This window comes from Ischnura elegans, chromosome 6, assembly GCF_921293095.1.
Source record: "Ischnura elegans chromosome 6, ioIscEleg1.1, whole genome shotgun sequence".
Taxonomy (NCBI): Eukaryota; Metazoa; Arthropoda; class Insecta; order Odonata; family Coenagrionidae; genus Ischnura; species Ischnura elegans.
In genome coordinates this window covers 108,853,030-108,870,827 of record NC_060251.1, presented here as the reverse complement: position 1 = coordinate 108,870,827, position 17,798 = coordinate 108,853,030, and the positions used below count along the sequence as shown (strand labels likewise).

The window sequence follows — 17,798 nt, the reverse complement described above, 5'->3', positions numbered from 1 at the left end:
CGGCTTCTAGGAATCCCACTTTCCAACATCAATAAACACACCGCTCCTTGTTTTCCAATTCAGCGTGCAAACTCGTGTTGGCATTAACAGAGTCCTTTTTTCAAATTTTTACAGCACTGTCACACAATGAGCTTAACGTCCAGGAGGACAACGGAAAGCCATGACGAAACAACTGAAATTTTAAATTTTATTAAAATTCATTGCGGAGAAGTGCCATTTTTTCCGAAAATATTAAATATACTTCTAGACGTAATCAAAATGAAAAACAATGTCAACTCATATTTTAAGAGGGAAAATTCTTTTTTCAGACGATAATGTTGACATATTAGTTTCAAATTTCGACATGGTTTTTGATCAAAAAAATCCTTTTTTTATAAATTATTGTAAGGATTAAAATTTTGTTGGCTGGATAGCAATATTTGGCGGAACTTGGTGACAGGAAACATGATAAAAGATTCACTGAGTTGTATGTTCCACTGAAGGTGAATTTACCGACTTAGGATTAGACATGTACACTATATCATTTTCAAAGGTATGCAATAAGCTCGCAAATTGAATATTGCATTAAATAAAATATATACCTAATATATGTACCTTTGAAAATTACATAGTGTACATGTCGAAACCTGGGTCAGTCAAGTTTTGTGGAACATACATCTCAGTGTATCCTTTATTACGTTACCCAATACACTTTAGCACATTTACGTCCCATTTTTTTACGTACACTACTTAAGCAATGGAAGGTAAATATTAAATACTAAATCTTCCAAATATTTCTATGTACACGTTGCCCATTGCCCCCAACAGATCCAAATCAAATGTCCGCATCCAAAGGGTCGAAATCAATTATTCCTTTTCTTAAAGATTTTAATAAAGATAATTTTTTAGACAGAAAACATTTTGAGAAAGTAAAGATTATTAGGCGCACCGTAAAAGAGAAAATAGAACACAAAGGGTGGGAAAATAATGAATATAGGTACACAGGTTAAGTTAGGAATACTTAAAATCCTATCACAATCCCTCTTAAAACGTATGCCGTTCAAAACCCACACAACCGCCAAAGCACTCGAATAGATGGTAAAGTCCAAAAATGAAAGCAAATAGGGCAAAACAACAGGGAGGAAAAAGTTCGAAACTTCTATTCGAAATAAAAGCTATTTCGAAGTTCAACGTTTCAGTTTGTCAGCAAAAAAACACCCCCTGCCGTTTCAGTGTGAAACACTGCCGTGACCAGGATTCGAACCTGGGTTGTTGCGGCCACAACGCAAAGTACTAACCACTATACGATCACGGCTACTGCGAGGCTTGGATAGAAAGAGCTCTCGGAGCGGAGGTAATCATATGCTCCAATAACCGTCGTGAACGACTGTTGGATAAGTGAGAATAGATAGATGATAGAGGATCATTGGAACCTTGTCGCGCTTAGTATACTTTAATGGCCTTTATAATATTCCCTCTTTCTTCTTAGGGTATCCCAGTAGTGGTTTTAAATTAATATTATTTAATATAAGTTATCAATGCCTTTCGTTTTCTTTATGAAGGAAACTACCCTATTTATTTATATATATTTAATATAAGTTATCAATGCCTTTCGTTTCCTTTGATGAAGGAAACTACCCTATTTAATTTTACGGCCTGATATTCCCTCTTTCTTCATAGGATATCTCTGTTGAGGTTAGTAAAATGACATTATTTGATATAAGTTACCTTTCGAGGTTGTTGCCAGCAAAATATTTAGGCTGTAAAAGGGGAGGGTATGCTTAAAGTCGTGTTAAGGTAAGGATACAAGGAAGGTTGAGAAAGAAAATAGGATTTATTGAAAGAAATGGAGTGGGCCTTACTGTGAATTGAAAAGACAAGTCATTTGAAACATGACATTTGAAATTCACTCTCACCTGAAGTTGAAATGACAAAAAAATAACACCTCTTGCCGTGCCAGTGTAGACACACTGCCGTGACCAGGATTCGAACCTGGGTTGTTGCGGCCACAACGCAAAGTACTAACCACTATACGATCACGGCTATTGCGAGGCTTGGTAAGAAAGGGCTCTCGAAGCGGAGGTAATCATATGGTCCAATAATCGCCGCGAATGACATCATAATTAAGGCCGCTCCCATGCAGGTGATTTTAGTAGTGTAGCTACCGTAGCTACGCAATAAGCAAGAGAGCCTCATCTTAGCCTTTTCCTGAAACGGGCTCGTTCGCCATACACAGGGCAAGCACACTGGACAAAGACACGCGATCAGACGGGAATCTAGGAGAGTGCTAAGAGCACGATCATGCTACCATGAAATAAAAATAGTTCGTATTGGAAATACGAAAAGTTGGCGAATTAATTTATTCATATATTAGTATGGTAATCCAAAATATTCATGAAGATAGTTAGTTTTTACAAATATGATTTGATAGTAACTACATATGCAGACACCTACACGATACACTCTGAGTTGTTATCTGGAACCAAGGTTCTTCTAGTGTACGAAACCGCCACGAAGTAAGTGGACGAATGCCGATTATCTTATTTAAATCTACGAGGAACAGTGCTAGGAACCACCAGGGTGGGTGGAACACGTTGAATCCACACCAGACATACAGCACTCATCCTGGCCTTAGTAAGACATGCGCTCTCTCGCCGGACACACTCCAAGCACTCGGCATAGCGACACACGGTCAAAACATTAGCTAGGAGTGTGAAAAGGACATGAGCATGCGGACCATCAGTGTCGGATCTATGGATGAGGGGTTGATGGGGCAAAGTGAGCAATAGCCCCTTCCCCGTTTGGTCGAAAAATGAACTAGATAAAATTAAAATTTGAGGTTACCACTTTACACAAAAAAAATTATCTAAATATTATTCGGTGAATTTAAATACGATTACGACTTGAGGTATAAATTATTTCAAAACCCAGGGAATCTTTGTGTATTTTATTTTTTCCAAAGAATTAGCATAAAACAGCCAGTTTTTGATCTTTGAAAATCCCAATTTCAAAATTCCCGAAACTCAGTCCCCATCGGCTAGGGGGAATTCCGCTGACTACCCAGTTTACCCCCCTTTGTCCAATCATAGATCCGCCACTGGCTATATTGCAAATAAAACTACTAGTTGGCAATAGAAAAACAAAAAGGTAGCGTAGTAAGTCATTCATGAACGAGTAATAACGTACCAAAAATTCAAATTAATATCGTTTCAGGCCTAATTTTTTGGAATATTGTTATATCCATGATAAGAACACAAAGGGTAATTTCCACACTATTTAATTTAGCACTTAACGTTCGGTCGTTAATCCTTTCGAGACGGCGGAGTTTTCGTCTTAGCATGACTGCTGTACTGACAATGAGCCCCAAGATACTCTTCTTTCTAGTGGTACGGAGCATTTTTGGAGGGCATTCGTTAAGAAAGGTCTCGCTGAACCTATTTCGACCCCTCCACGCAGGGACTTCGCATTATCTCGGACTCCGAGAGTAGTTGTGCTCCTTCCTTTCCGGGTTTACGACCATACCTGCGGCATTGGTTCGCGGTCAACTTATGTATTGCTTATATGTATTTAGCAAATGGATAATTGTTGCTTGCACGTAAATTACAGACTTTGAATTGAATTCCTCATTTTTATCTGAACATTGTCAAATTTTAAACGAAGTTCTAAGGCCATTATTAACGCATTTAACGCAGCAACAATTTCCATATTGATGTTTATACATAACTCGAGATATAAGTTAATATTTGTCGTAGAATTTCGTTTAAAAATTGTAAACGATGCTCAAAAGACAAATAATTCAATTCTTAGTGTATATTTCTTGAGAAATGAACAAATATTTATTTCGAAAATTAACTGTATAAACAATTGAATGACCGCTGTCCCGTACCTCTGAGAGGGGTTCTAAAAGACGAAGGGTCCGGGTACCTGCTACCGAATTCCGAGGGTTAATCTTAAACCCCGAAGCGTTGGGTCCCGAGACAAAGACGTCGTAAACCCACGACCGTCCTAAAAGTGGGGGAGCTAGAAAACGTATATATGCGGCTTTCGAACTCCTGGCCGGGTAAATCTCACACGCATATATACGCCCGTCGTCTCCCGGGTCAGGAAACGTCCGCACGTATATATACGTGTACAGTAGGATTACCATTTGTGTTTTTATCATGGATTCATGCACGCAGTATTTACGAATATAATAAGTTATCATATGGAGAGACACAATACACATTTTATGACGTTCAGTGGCGGATACACAAGGGGGGGCAGGGGACCCCCCCCCCCTTATGGGACTGCCCGCATTGCCGAAAATTGCAGAACTACAATAGGGTTGTTTTTATTTAAGAAATATTTTTTTATTTAAGAAATCGAAAGATTGTACTTCAGAAGGAGTAATGACAATTATATTATGCTATTTTCTTCATTGTACATATTTAGAGAAGGCTTTAAGCAGTGACAAATTTTTCGTTACGCCAAAAAGCCCTACTTCCATCTTGAATTGATGTGTGACGTCACAAGCCTGTAGATGCCCTATTGCAGTGTTTAAGTGGTTCAGCAGGGTTATTCCCCTTTTTTTAAAGATCTCCAGCGTCTGCCGCCAGATCAGTGTTTAAAGAAAATCCAATTTTTTCCTTTAATAAGAGTAATAATAAGCTAAATTACCCTTACTTGTACATATTTATTGCTCATCATATCACAAATAGCACTACAACGCACACATTTCACAAGCTGCCTTTTTGATACTTATAATCAGTATATTCCGAATTCCGAAAAACTTGGCTCACAATAAATATAAAACACTATTATGTAACACTAATAAAACATGATAATCGGTTTTCCAATCACTCTGCACACTCTAAAAGAATTTGCACTCCTTGAAGTTCGAAAGCACACCTCACTTCCCACTCATCACTAGCGACTTAGAATCACTTTACGTTATTTCACATTGACATTGCGAAGACAATGAAATTAATAGGCTGAAAATAATTGCTAAACCAATTATTGTAACATCAAAAAACTTCGAATTTCACTATTACTCTTACCGTAGCCTAAATATGACCAAATCAAAAACAAGCAACAGCGCAACGAAATGCGTGAAATGTAAACACTGACGAATGCTCAAAATGAATTGGCAATAGGTAATAAAATCAAACAGAACTTAGAAGCGAACAAACGAATGAAAATTAATATGCGTTCAATGTATCCCTAAAGTACAACTAGCTCAAATATGAAACATATCCCATTTGCAATAGTTAGATACCTTAGATCGAAATGTATAGGAACCGAATGTATTGAACCAGCATGGAAGAAATAAATAATTTCGTCGAAGATATGTTCCATTCACAACTCACTTCACTTGTCGCTTCACTCTTTACTTCATCGTCTATATGCAATCATTCACTAAGGGGTACATTAAGGGCACAAATTGTGTTCACTTGCACTAGAGGCACAATGAAAGTCACTGCACGTAGTTTCCTAGCAAATGCAGCTATATAAAACTTTCAATTCCTGTCAACGCTACATACGTTGCCTGCCTAACTTGAAGAATGGATTTTATGTCGCCTTGATCCATCCGGAAGTTTCATGCACAACATAGGCCATTTCAAAATAAGGAATAACCTTGGTCAATGTCCAGTCGGCATGCAGAGTGCTCAGCTTGGCATCGAGGGTGCAGGCCAGCCAGGCCAGGCGTACAGGCTTTCTACGTCATCACCTCTATTTCAAGATGGCGGACCGTTTTTGGCGGAGTTGAAATTGTTCGAATTTTGATTGCTAATAATTCCACCATTACTTTTCCAACGCATCTGTAGTTAATCCCAATCAAAATAAAATTACATCAAAAGTGATATCCATTCGTTTTTTGAGACCGTTCTGATAGGCTTGCACAACCCTATTGTAACTTTTCTATATCATAAGATAGCATTGTCTTATATATGCGTATAATCAGTATACATAAAACTACGTTTAACTTTACATTTAACTTGATTATATTTTATTACGATGAAAGTGTAGTTAGGTAAAAATACCTTTTGCGCCCCACCATTTTTTACTGTTTATTCTGCATCCGTTACTGATGCTAACTAGAAGAATCTCTTCTTTCACAGCTAAAACACAACTCCCATCCTCTTCATTCGGTATTTTCTATATTGAGTAAAATTTAGGATATACCTGCGAATTCAATCAACAACAAACTCTCAGTCCCTACCACTACATAAGCATGTGGGTGCACAGTAATAAATGGGGATGAAGTTTAATAAATCCGTAGCGAATTTCACTGTCTAGTTCGAAGTTGTGAAGACAAAAAAACACCTCCTGCCGTTTCAGTGATAAACACAAAATTGTACCACACGTGGCCCAGATGAGTGGGGCCCTCCCAGTGTTTTTGGTCCCACCCTCGCGAGCTTGGGTCCTCGGGAAAGGGACGGATTAGGCTCGGAGTCGATGGTAAACCCTCATTAGAGAGCCTGACCATCGGTTGTCACCACGAGAGCGACTTTGACCAATTTTTTCAATAGAAAAATATTTAAAAAAACAGAATGAGTAAGCACATAATATTAGACGCACCTTATGCAATTGAGACGCTAGAACTCAAAGGGTAGGAAAATACGAAAAACGAATATACTTAAAAAAGAAGGGATAAATGAAATGCGCTCACAATGAACTCTCTCAATTCCTTTTAAAACTCTAGCCGTCCAAGACAACCGCCAATGAACTTATAAAATATTATAAAATTATAGAACAAAACAACTGATTATGAGAGGAAAAAAATTATCTCAACTGAAATTCACTCTCGATTGAAGTTGAAATGGCCAAAAATCACCTCTTGCCGTGCCAGTGATGACACACTGCCGTGACCAGGATTCGAACCTGGGTTGTTGCGGCCACAACGCAAAGTACTAACCACTATACGATCACGGCTATTGCGAGGCTTAAAAGAAATGGGTCTCGGAGAGTAGGCAATCGTATGGTCCAGTAACTAACACGTACGATTTCATGAGTAAGGCTGCACAAAAGCAGGTGAGATCAGGTTCTCTACGAAATGAGCAAAAGCCTCAGACCAGTAGCTTATATGGTCTAAGGTAAAAGCTGAAGATAACATTTTAACCACAACCTTCATATTACGATTAATTTTAATTGCTTGTTCAAGAAGGAACATGCAATGGGATCATACGGGGACGTATGACCTTGGAACCGCTACGAAATAAGCAGACGAATGCGGATTTACACATTTAGTTCCATGAGGTACCTATCGCGCAAGCCACCTCCAGGGCGTGCGCCATGGGCTAATTCCACACCAGGAATGCAGCACTCATCCTAAACGAAAACGTCCGAAACGAGAACGCTTGCCGGGCACAAGACAACCACCTGCGGCCTTAACAGCCACTAAGAGAGTGCTAAAGACTAGAAGATGCTACGATGTAAATAAAACTACTAGTAATTAATAGAAAAAACGAAAAGTAGGCGTATTCAGTATTAGTAAATCGTGAAATTCATGCAGATAGTTAGTATTTACAAATATAATAAGTTATTAATCACACAAGGGACCGAAAAAATGTAGAAAATGGAAGTTCACCGTCTCGATCGAAGTTTTTATGACAAAAAAAAACACCTCTTGCCGTTTCAGTGAGAAACACTGCCGTGACCAGGATTCGAACCTGGGTTGTTGCGGCCACAACGCAAAGTACTAACCACTATACGATCACGGCTAATTCGAAGCTTGAAGATAATGCTCTACCAGAGCCGAGGTATTCATATTGTCCAATAACCGCAACGTACGACTTAATGAATAAGCCCGCTACCATGCAAGTGAGCTCCGGTCAGCTACACAATATGCCTAATGGACAGCATTGAAACCACCACCTTCGTAATATGATTACTTCATTTATTGGCTCAAGAACATGCACAGGGAATAGACGGGTTCTATTGAAAATATTTAACAATTTACCATGTTATCCGTCCCAAGCCTCGTTTTCCCCCGGAACCATAAAGAAATTTAATAAATGCTAGCCCTAACTTCATTTATTAAATTTATTTTACTTAATTTTTATTGGTAACGGCTGGTGTCTTAACACCCCCTGACACAATCCTTTTAGGCGGTTTGCGGAGTATTAGGTAGATGTAGATTAAGCCTCGTTTGAACAAAGGACTGCTACGAAAAAAGCCGACGGATTCGGTCACATACTCAGTGCTTCTATCCTGAGGAAAGTTTCGATATGTGAGGTTAGAGCTTGGCTTGACTCTAGTTTATTTAACCTGAGTTGGGTGAGGCCAGATGGCCTCATCTTCCCCCAACCCAGGGCTCTCTGTACAGAGTTTTAATGGCATTACAAAGGGTTGGCTCGCATCTACACCTAGATAAGGGGGAAGGGGATTGACCATCCCCTTCCACACACCCTAGAGGTGGCTCGCAGGGTATTATCTACGTGTAGATTTATACTGTGGGCTACTTTGATATACTTGTCTGGTGTGGGTTCCATCTACATCTACATAATACCCTGCGAGCCACCTCTAGAGTGTTTGGCAGGGGGTGATCAATCACCAGCATGCAGCATGCAATTGGATTCCAACATGCTCACCACGCAGTGCAAGAAACGTCACGCATAATAACAAATTATACTACCATATGCTGTTAGAAATAATAATAAAATTAAGATACATGCATTCAGTTTTACATAGGTTAGTAGGCTGCACTACAAGTCATGCAATCTATTTATGAGTTCTATCGCTGCCGTTATAATCTCTTATTGATCATGGAAAAAAAGACATTCTGAACCTGCCTGTTCTACAATCTATTCCCCTAATTTTATTTATATGATCTGATCTTCTGTAGTATGTTGGCGTCCGTAAGATATGGTTAACTTCGTCAGAAAAGACACTCTTTTGAATTTATCTAAAAGGTTTAGTCTATTTTTCAACCTACGGTCCGACAGAGATTCCCATCCGAGTTTATCTAAGAGGTCAGTTACGCTAACAAGACTATCGTAACGACCTTTCACATACCTGACAGCTCTCCTTTGAACGCGTTCTAATTCTGTTATTAAGCCTTTTTCATGAGTGTCCCAAACACTGGCAGCGTATTCCAAATGTGGTCTAACGAGGGAAAAGTAGCTAATTTCTCTCACTTTGTCGTCGCACATTCCAAATATTCTGTAAACAAAACCCATTTTACGATTAGCTTGACCGGTTATTTCTCGAATACGTTTAATAACAGTCCGTCTGGCTTTCAACAATAATTCTGATTTCAGTCCATCTCTGGATCATTCGGCGATTAGCAGTCAAGCCTATCGGGCAACGTGGTGTCGGCGTCGCCGGAAATCCCCAGTTTTGGCCATAAGTATGTGAGCTGTCATTATCAATGAAACAGGGACGGATCTTTGGGGGGGGGGGCTAAGAGGACTATTTAAGCCCCTCCCCCCTTGGGTATCCAATTTATACTAGATAGAATGGTAGGTTTTTCCTACCCCCATTTAGACTCCCGCCCTTGTCCCTATCCTGGATTCGCCACTGCACTTCATAGTGGCAGTGCATATTGTCGAAATCAAGGCCGGTTAAGAAATAATATCTGAGGAAATAAAACAACTGCTTTATCTTTATTGTGACATTGTTGATCAATGCCTGAATATCCGTGAATTTCACTAGTTTATGCATCTAAATGAATTGGAACTTGAGTGTTACATTTGAATCTATTTTCTAAAATTAGAGGACTTGAGAAATTATTTGCATACCCTTACGAATTCCGATTAGCAAGATTAGATTCTAACAGAATAAGACATGCCATGGAAAGAAAAATCGTCAGGTCTGAGATGAAAACTGTGAAAAGTATGCACATCCCACAGACTTCGTTCACAACGGATATCAAACTGTGTTACTCGACAACGGGCCACGTACGTCATAACGCGTTACAAATGGAAAGAGGCTTCTCCTAAGCCGAAGACGTTTTTCAAGGAGTAAAGAGGAGTTATTTCTAAAGACTTTATTTTACGACTATTTACGAAAGAGTTTATGGACGATAAGGGATGAGGGAATGCATTGTGTTGAGGAATGCAAAACAAATACCTTTCCGATTCATAATCCCCACTGAGGGCAAAGTTAAGGGCGTGAAAACAAGTGTACCTACGTAGAAAACACACTTTGTCACTTAAAATGATAGAGGAGACGGATTCCGGAGATATACCAATTTAGACGAATGGCAATGGTCAATTTTATCCTCATTGAAAACGGCCAGATTGGCGCCCATGCGATGCCACTCCACGTGACGTCACAGGGACCTAGTTTCTATACGAGTAGATAGCAGTTTTTCGTCTGAGATTACCAATGCATGCATGAGGCACAGACCTCAGGGAAACATGTCTTAATAATCACCTATTAAAACGGCCAACGGTCGGAAAGTTTGCTTCGTTTGATAAGGTATTAATAATGCTTATTTAAGCTAAGGGCTACCTGCTAGCAGGGTACTCTGCTACCTGCTAGCATCCTGCGTCGTATCAGCGCTCAAAGCCTCGCCCCATGGTCACCTCACTTGGCGGCAGCGGGAACCAGAACGACGTCACACGGGGTTTTCCCAGCATTCATACTTTGCCGTCACGTTTTCGTGCGCTTGAAGATTTTCACTTTTCATTTAATCGCGGAAAATATATGTATTCGTTTAAAAATCTAATCTATAAGCGTGAAATACGTACTCCAGGAGTAATAATCTTTCGATTTAGGCAATAAAAAAATAATAGGAAACCCTCCTATTACGAACGGTTACCAAAAGGCGACGACAACATTCACAAAAATATTTTTTTCAATAAACTAAACTCCCGTCACCTTCTGAACAAAGCCGTAGTATAACACTAGCGGTAGCATTATAACCACGCAAATTTGCCGAAATCTCCACGTAATGATGTAATTATACCTCAAATTGCTATGACGAATCAGCACGGCGCGCGTAGGGAAAACACTGCATTTCAAATGTCTCCAAAACTACGCGGAATTTAATGCAAGAAAACATGTGGATTTAAGCACGTTTATTGCCATAACGTGAGTGCCCGCGTCGAGCGTCGTAAACACAAATCGCAGAGTACGATTCCATTCGGCGTGGTCTCGAGCACGTTCGCGCGACCGAAAACAATAGAGCGCCACACGAATACGTCACTGCTTTGTTTGAAGTTCCTCAACGGCCTTGTCGCGGTGTATGATTTAACTACTGGGTTTACTTCGCGTCGGTTGCACCGACTGGGAAACGATTTATGGCGACCGTTTCACGGAAAGGCAATATCTAACACTTTTACGGACACTTCTATGTACACATCACCTCAACTTCCTCTTCCACGAGTTTTTCGTGCGCCTTAACCACCTTCTAATCGAAGATTACAAGTAAATGTTATGTCTTCAACGCTTTTGCAATAGCAAAAATAAAAATAAAACAGAAAAATAACCAAAATAAAATTACCAGATTGGTAAAAAAGGGGAAAAAACAATAACGAATTTGTGCAAAATAAAAAATAATAATTGATGGATTTTTTGCATAAGTTATCATTTGATTAGTGATCATCATATTCAACTATATCTCAACTGTGTTCTCACTATAGTAATTGGATTTTCCTTTTCACTCAAGCATTAGACTACACTGCCAACGGATACGTATACGCCATTTTTTTAAATCTCTGTGAACTGGCTGGTTAGATTTGCTCACCGGTACAGCTTCCTGGAAACGCGTACGTTGTAGCGCACGACCGCTCGTGAAAGCCACAAAAACGAACACTTAGAGTACAATTCCATTCAATAGACCATTGAATGGAAATGAAGGAAATCACTACAACTTCTAAGTAAGTACACAGAACAGCGGTCAAGGTGGCTGCGTACTGCGCCATAAGAAGCGAACAGCATTGAAACCCAAATATCACTATTACTATGGGAAATATGAAAAGTTACGAAAACTGGAAAAAAGTGGACGAATTTTGTCATTTGGGAAGCAGGATAACTAGCGATTGGAGAATCAACAAAGAAATTGATATCATAGCATAAAATTACACACCTGTAACCCGTAAAATTTCAACCCGCAATTTCATCGCCAATATCGAGAATGTCATTGATGAAATAAAAAAAAAGTCCTCAGATGTCCACGGAAATAAGTTTGCATGCTACGATTTAGCGAAGACATTGCTGTCATAGTAGAGAAAGAGATGGGTTTGAAAATGATTCTAGATACTTAATACGGGTAGGGTAATGGGTTGATACCAGCTGAACATAAACACAAAGAAAACCAAGCTATTAGTAAGCAGCAGAAGATAAGAAGTCAAGAATAACATTGAAATAGGGAAGCAAAAACTGGTAGAGGTGGATGAAATCTGTTATTTGGGAAGCAGAATAACTAGCGATGGAATATACAAGAAAAAAATTAACAGCAGAATAAACAGCGGGAGGAGAGAATTCCACCAAATGAAAGACCTAAATACTGCGGGAAATTTAAACGTGGAAGAGAGGCGTGGACAATAACAACAGCGGAGACATCAAAGATGTGGTGCAACAGAAGAATGATGAGGATCAAATGGATCGACCCTGACAGTAATGAGTAAGTCCTAAGAAAAGTAGGAAAGAAGAGAAGCCTCAAGAAAACCTTAATAAGAGGACGGATGAACTTAATAAGCAATATATAAAGACATGATGGCCTGATGATCGCAATCGATGAGAGCAATAAGATGGCAAGAACGGAAAATGAAGACTAGAACAATTTATGTAAGTAAATATGGGACAGGTAAAGGATGCGAATGATAAGAAATGCGTAGGTGTGAAAATATTAGCTGATAGGAGAATAGGGTAGTTTCCTTCATCAAAGAAAACGAAAAGCATTGATTGCGATTCGTTACCCACCATTAGTGTATTCATAATATACAAATTACTTGGTTTTAGAAATACCGGTTTAGACGTTTTGGCAATGGTCAATTTTAATTGCATTTGAAAAAGGCCAGATTGGTGCCCTTGCGACGCCATTGCGAATTCAGCGTAGGATTCCTTTCGCGACCAATGCCGCGAGAAGAGCGCATTTGATAAAATTAACATGAATGTGACTCAGTCCAGGGGAGAACTTTTCCCTCGCCTAACCAAAAAAACTTTCGAATTGAGTATCTGACAATTGTTTCACTCATGCGAAACATAGACATTATTTACAAAAGCAGATACATGGCTCTAACTCCCTATGGCCCTGTGGCGCAACGGATAACGCGTCTGACTACGGATCAGAAGATTCCAGGTTCGAATCCTGGCAGGGTCGAACTTTTTATCCAACTCGTGTCCATTTCTTCCCTCGATAATTGTAACAGGATCTCTCTGGTTGTACAACCAGATAAGGCTTCTCGTTTTCTCGATCAGCGTTTCGCCTATAAAGCGACTCTTATCATAATCTGGTATCCAAGAATCAGATTCTGTTCCTCATTCGGGTTTTAATTTATTGTAAATAACAGAAACTAATGTAATACCGTTTACGCAAAGTCTATCAAAGCCAAAATATGGAGTATATGTAATGGTATAGTAACGGTTTGAATTTTGAAACACCTCCAAGATACTGACTTGATTCAAATTTTAAACCTTCGGTAGCGGCCTTATTGCACTCCTATACCCCAAATTGAGTGGCTAAATAAATATATATTGAAAAATTTCCAACTTATCAATTCAAAGCACCTTTGATTGGTTAAAAAGAGGAAATGCTTGCATTCCCAATTGAGAATTACACGGGGATGTTGAAACAGTTCGAGGTTTTACCTTTGGCCGTGAGGAATCGGCAGTTTTTTCAATATCTATATTTTCGTTCAATGGCGGATTAAGAGGCGGGGGCACGGTGGCACTTGCCCCTCCACATACGCTTAAAAACTAGACAAGGTTTTTAATACTGGTATCTTTATATTCGTTTTATTTTGTGCATTACTGAGCCTCAATCTTTTAATATAACAGTGATAAATTTCATATCAAATTAAAGATATATTTTCTACAGTAACTGTTGTATTTTCTTTCAATCTCAAAAATGAGAAGAACTGTCGGACCCTTGGGCCCCTCCCCAGAAAAAATCCTGGATCCGTCCCTGCTTTCATTTAGTCATTAATATGAAGTTAATCGAGGTAAATTCTCAAACTATTGAGCAAAAAGATTATAAAAGGGACATCGAATTACCTGTTGGAGAACACGAGAATCCTTTATCCACCTGACACACTGGAAAAATTCAACTTCTTACACCTCAAATTATTAAGGATACCGCCGGTAAGTTTTTCTGCGCCTCTTGTACATAGATACTGAGTATTAAAACGGGAAAATCGAGTTTCCACGTGTGCTGCCTATCATTCCGTTACACCGTTTCACTAAAATTAAGGCAGCAAATCACAATGTTGGCAAAAATAATAATTTACACAATTTTAAAATTACTCATAGTTTTTTATTTTAGTTTTTTTTAAATTTAGAAACCCAAATCTCCGCGAGTCAGCTACTAGTGCAGTTTTACCTTCTTTATCCGTCCCTAGTCTCTCCTTTCTCCGACTTCAATCAGACACAAATTATTTATAATACCCTTAACTCCCACTTCGACAGTTGACATTGTTTCCTTCCTCAACATTAGAGTACCTTCACACCACAACCGATCTACCTCTTTACTCCACATTCCTACACCCAGGCTATCTGTAATTAAGCGCTCACTTTTCCATAGACTTTCTTTTCTAATATATTCTCTTCCCCGTGATATCGATCCGTTTGCTCTGACACTTAAAAATTTGACTCACTTCCCTTCAACATATATATCGCATAAATGACTTGATAGCCGGATAAATGTTTGCTGTTTTCTTTTATTCTATTTAAATTTGTAATAAATAATTATAATTAATATTTGTTGTTATAAGTGCACTTTAAATTGGCAGTCTTGCTGTATGTGTACGTCTTTATTAAAATAAAAAAATAAAATAAAATAATGCTCAACTTAGCGACGGATTTTCTAGCAGACAAAACCTACAGCGTATTTATCTTCTCGAACGATGGAAACAAAGCATCCCCGATACACACTTCCCATCTCGTCAACCAAGGGGTCACAAGTTTATCGTTTTCCGTGACCCGTTGATGGAGATCAACACCGTTCCGGTTAAAAATAGAATGCAGCTTCTCAAATACGTATACCCAGTCTAGCCGGAAGGTCAGGAAAAAAATGCTATGACAAATTATTGGGCAGTCGCAGCAACTAGGGCTAGGTCTTCATCTATAAAGAGTGTTTGATTGGATTACATAAACCGGCTATATTTAAAACGATGGAGGAAGATCAATTTAAATGGACCCTGCTCAGTGATGCGCGATGCGAATTATTTTGGGATACGTGAGGAATCTCAGCCAAGCTGGTTTTCTAAATCTAGAAGAATGAACCATTGGATTCCTTCCTGGATTCCTTAAATCCAATGGTGGGTTGGACACTTAAATCTAACACATTAATATCCAAATATGCAAATTAAATTACAGTTTTCTTTTTGTGTATTTTCCCTAGATGCACAATTTTTTTTCGATACAATGAAAACAATTTTGCAGCCTGTTCCAAGTGATGCAGACATGTGATCATGCTTGTGAGCCGATATATTTCCATAAATCATACATGTGGCAGAATAAAAATTATGTTTTACGTTACATATCCTAAAATATGTGCTTCACATCGAAAAGAAAGCAATTTTAAATCGTTGGGGCAATATGTCAAAGTCGTGAACTTGACTAGGGATGTAATGTATGAAGTCTTAGATGTTTATGATAGGATAAACGACAGTTAGATATAATGAATAGTGGCAGTATATCTCTGCAATATTATGTTACTCTCAATGTCTTTTCTGTTTTTCATATAACTTTCTTTATAGAAACTTTTTCATCTGCTACAAATCTTCTTTTAGACAAAATTATTATTCTGGCGCTTGCGTTCTGCCACATTTAAGTCTCTCATATTAGTATAGCCGCCATTATCTCTAATAAACTTTTTCGTACGTAATAATTTTTCAACCGCTAAGATCGTTCGAGTGTTCTTTTTTGTATCTTCTTTTATATTTCCGTCTAGAATTTCCCTAGTTTTACACTCCCTTGTAATGTAGAATTTAAGTCTAGTACCTTCCGTTTGAATATACATATGTTCATTTAAAATTATCATCTAATTTTCTTTCCATGAGTTTTATATATATTCAGCCTTGTAGCAGATATCGAAAGCGTTATAATATCAGCAAATTGTTTTCTAATTATTCGAGAACTTAGATAATTATTCTTGCTTCTATTAGTTTTTTTTCTGGAATTCATTCTACATTGAATATGAAGTATTCTTCGGTAGACATAAAGTAATGAGAGAATTAAATATGGTTAACTGTTAACCTCATCCTCTTGTCTCGGTCTCCTCTATATAACAACCCCTGAATAATTAACTCACCTCGGATGCTAGATATAAGTTTCCAGCTCACCAGTGGCTTTGAGGAAACCAACGATTCATTCTTCTGGAGTTAGAAAACAATCTTGGCTGACTGAGATTCCTCGCGTATCCCAAAATAATTCGTATCGCGCATCATTGAGCAGATTGAGCAGGGTCCATTGAAATTGATCTTCCTCCGTCATTTTAAATATAGACGGTTAAGGCCATCAATTCAACCTCTCTTTTTAGATGAAGACCTAGACCTAGTAGCTGAGACTGCCAAATAATTTGTCATAGCATTTTTTTTCCTAACCTTCCCGCTAGAATGGGTATACGAATTTGGGAAGCTGCATTCTATTTATAACCAATACGTTGTGGATTCGTCTTCATCAGTGGGTCACGGAAAACGATGTAGTTTGTGATCCCGTGGTCAACACGACGGGAATAGGGTGGTTTCCTATTTTTTTAATTGCCTATATCGAAATACTATAACTCCTGGAGTATGTATTTCTCGCTTTTAGATTTTTAATTCACGATATCTATTTTTCGCGATTAAATGAAAATTGAAAATTTTCAAGCGCGCGAAAATGCGACGGCTAAATGCAAGGAAAAGCCCGTGTGACGTCATTCTGGTTCCAGCTGCCGCCGTGTGAGGCCACCTTGGTGCGACGCTATGAGCGCCGCTACGATGCAGGCTGCTAGAAAAGGAAGGAAAATTTCCAACCATAGGCAATTTTAATAGGTGATTATTTAGAAATGTTTCCCTGAGCTCTGTACCTCATGCATGCATTGGTAATCTCAGACGATGTAAAACTCCTATCAACTCGTATAGAAACTAGGTCCCTGTGACGCCAAGTGGAGTGGCATCGCAAGGGCCCCAATCTGGCCGTTTTCAAATGAGGTTAAAATTGACAATGCATGCATGAGGCACAGAGCTCAGGGAAACATATCTTAATAATCACCGATTAAAACTGCCTATGGTCGGATAGTTTGCTTCGTTTGATAAGGAAATAATAATCCTTATTTAAGCCAAGCGCTACCAGCTAGCAGGGTACCCCGCTACCTGCTAGCAGCCTGCATCGCAGCAGCGCACATGTCCTAGCCCCAAGGTCACCTCATTAACCTTCGGCAGCGGGAACCAGAATGACGTCACACGGGCTTTTCCCAGCATTCATACTTACCCGTCGCGTTTTCGCGCGCTTGAAATTTTCACTTTTCATTTAATCGCGAAAAATAGATATCGTCATTTAAAAATCTAAAAGTGTGAAATGCGTAGTCGAGGAGTAATAATCTTTCGATTTAGGCCATAAAAAATAATAGGAAACCACCCTATCAAAGAATGTGTGGCATTGACAAGCTTTCAATATTCACTTATTTAGCCACTTAATCGGGTGAATCCGAGTGGCAAACCGCATGCCGCATATATCTTAAAGCGTGTTGT

The 17,798-nt window shown here is 38.9% G+C and overlaps 5 non-coding genes across 5 annotated transcripts; 1 reads left to right on the top strand and 4 right to left on the bottom strand.

The window, feature by feature from the left end:
* Positions 1-1,222: 1,222 nt before the first annotated feature.
* On the bottom strand, positions 1,223-1,294 carry Trnah-gug. Its single transcript has one exon. It is a non-coding gene; the product is annotated as a tRNA-His (tRNA).
* A 656-nt stretch (positions 1,295-1,950) lies between these two features.
* On the bottom strand, positions 1,951-2,022 carry Trnah-gug. Its single transcript has one exon. It is a non-coding gene; the product is annotated as a tRNA-His (tRNA).
* A 4,797-nt stretch (positions 2,023-6,819) lies between these two features.
* On the bottom strand, positions 6,820-6,891 carry Trnah-gug. The gene has a single exon. It is a non-coding gene; the product is annotated as a tRNA-His (tRNA).
* Positions 6,892-7,607: 716 nt separating this feature from the next.
* On the bottom strand, positions 7,608-7,679 carry Trnah-gug. Its single transcript has one exon. It is a non-coding gene; the product is annotated as a tRNA-His (tRNA).
* Positions 7,680-13,155: 5,476 nt separating this feature from the next.
* On the top strand, positions 13,156-13,228 carry Trnar-acg. Its single transcript has one exon. It is a non-coding gene; the product is annotated as a tRNA-Arg (tRNA).
* Positions 13,229-17,798: the final 4,570 nt, after the last annotated feature.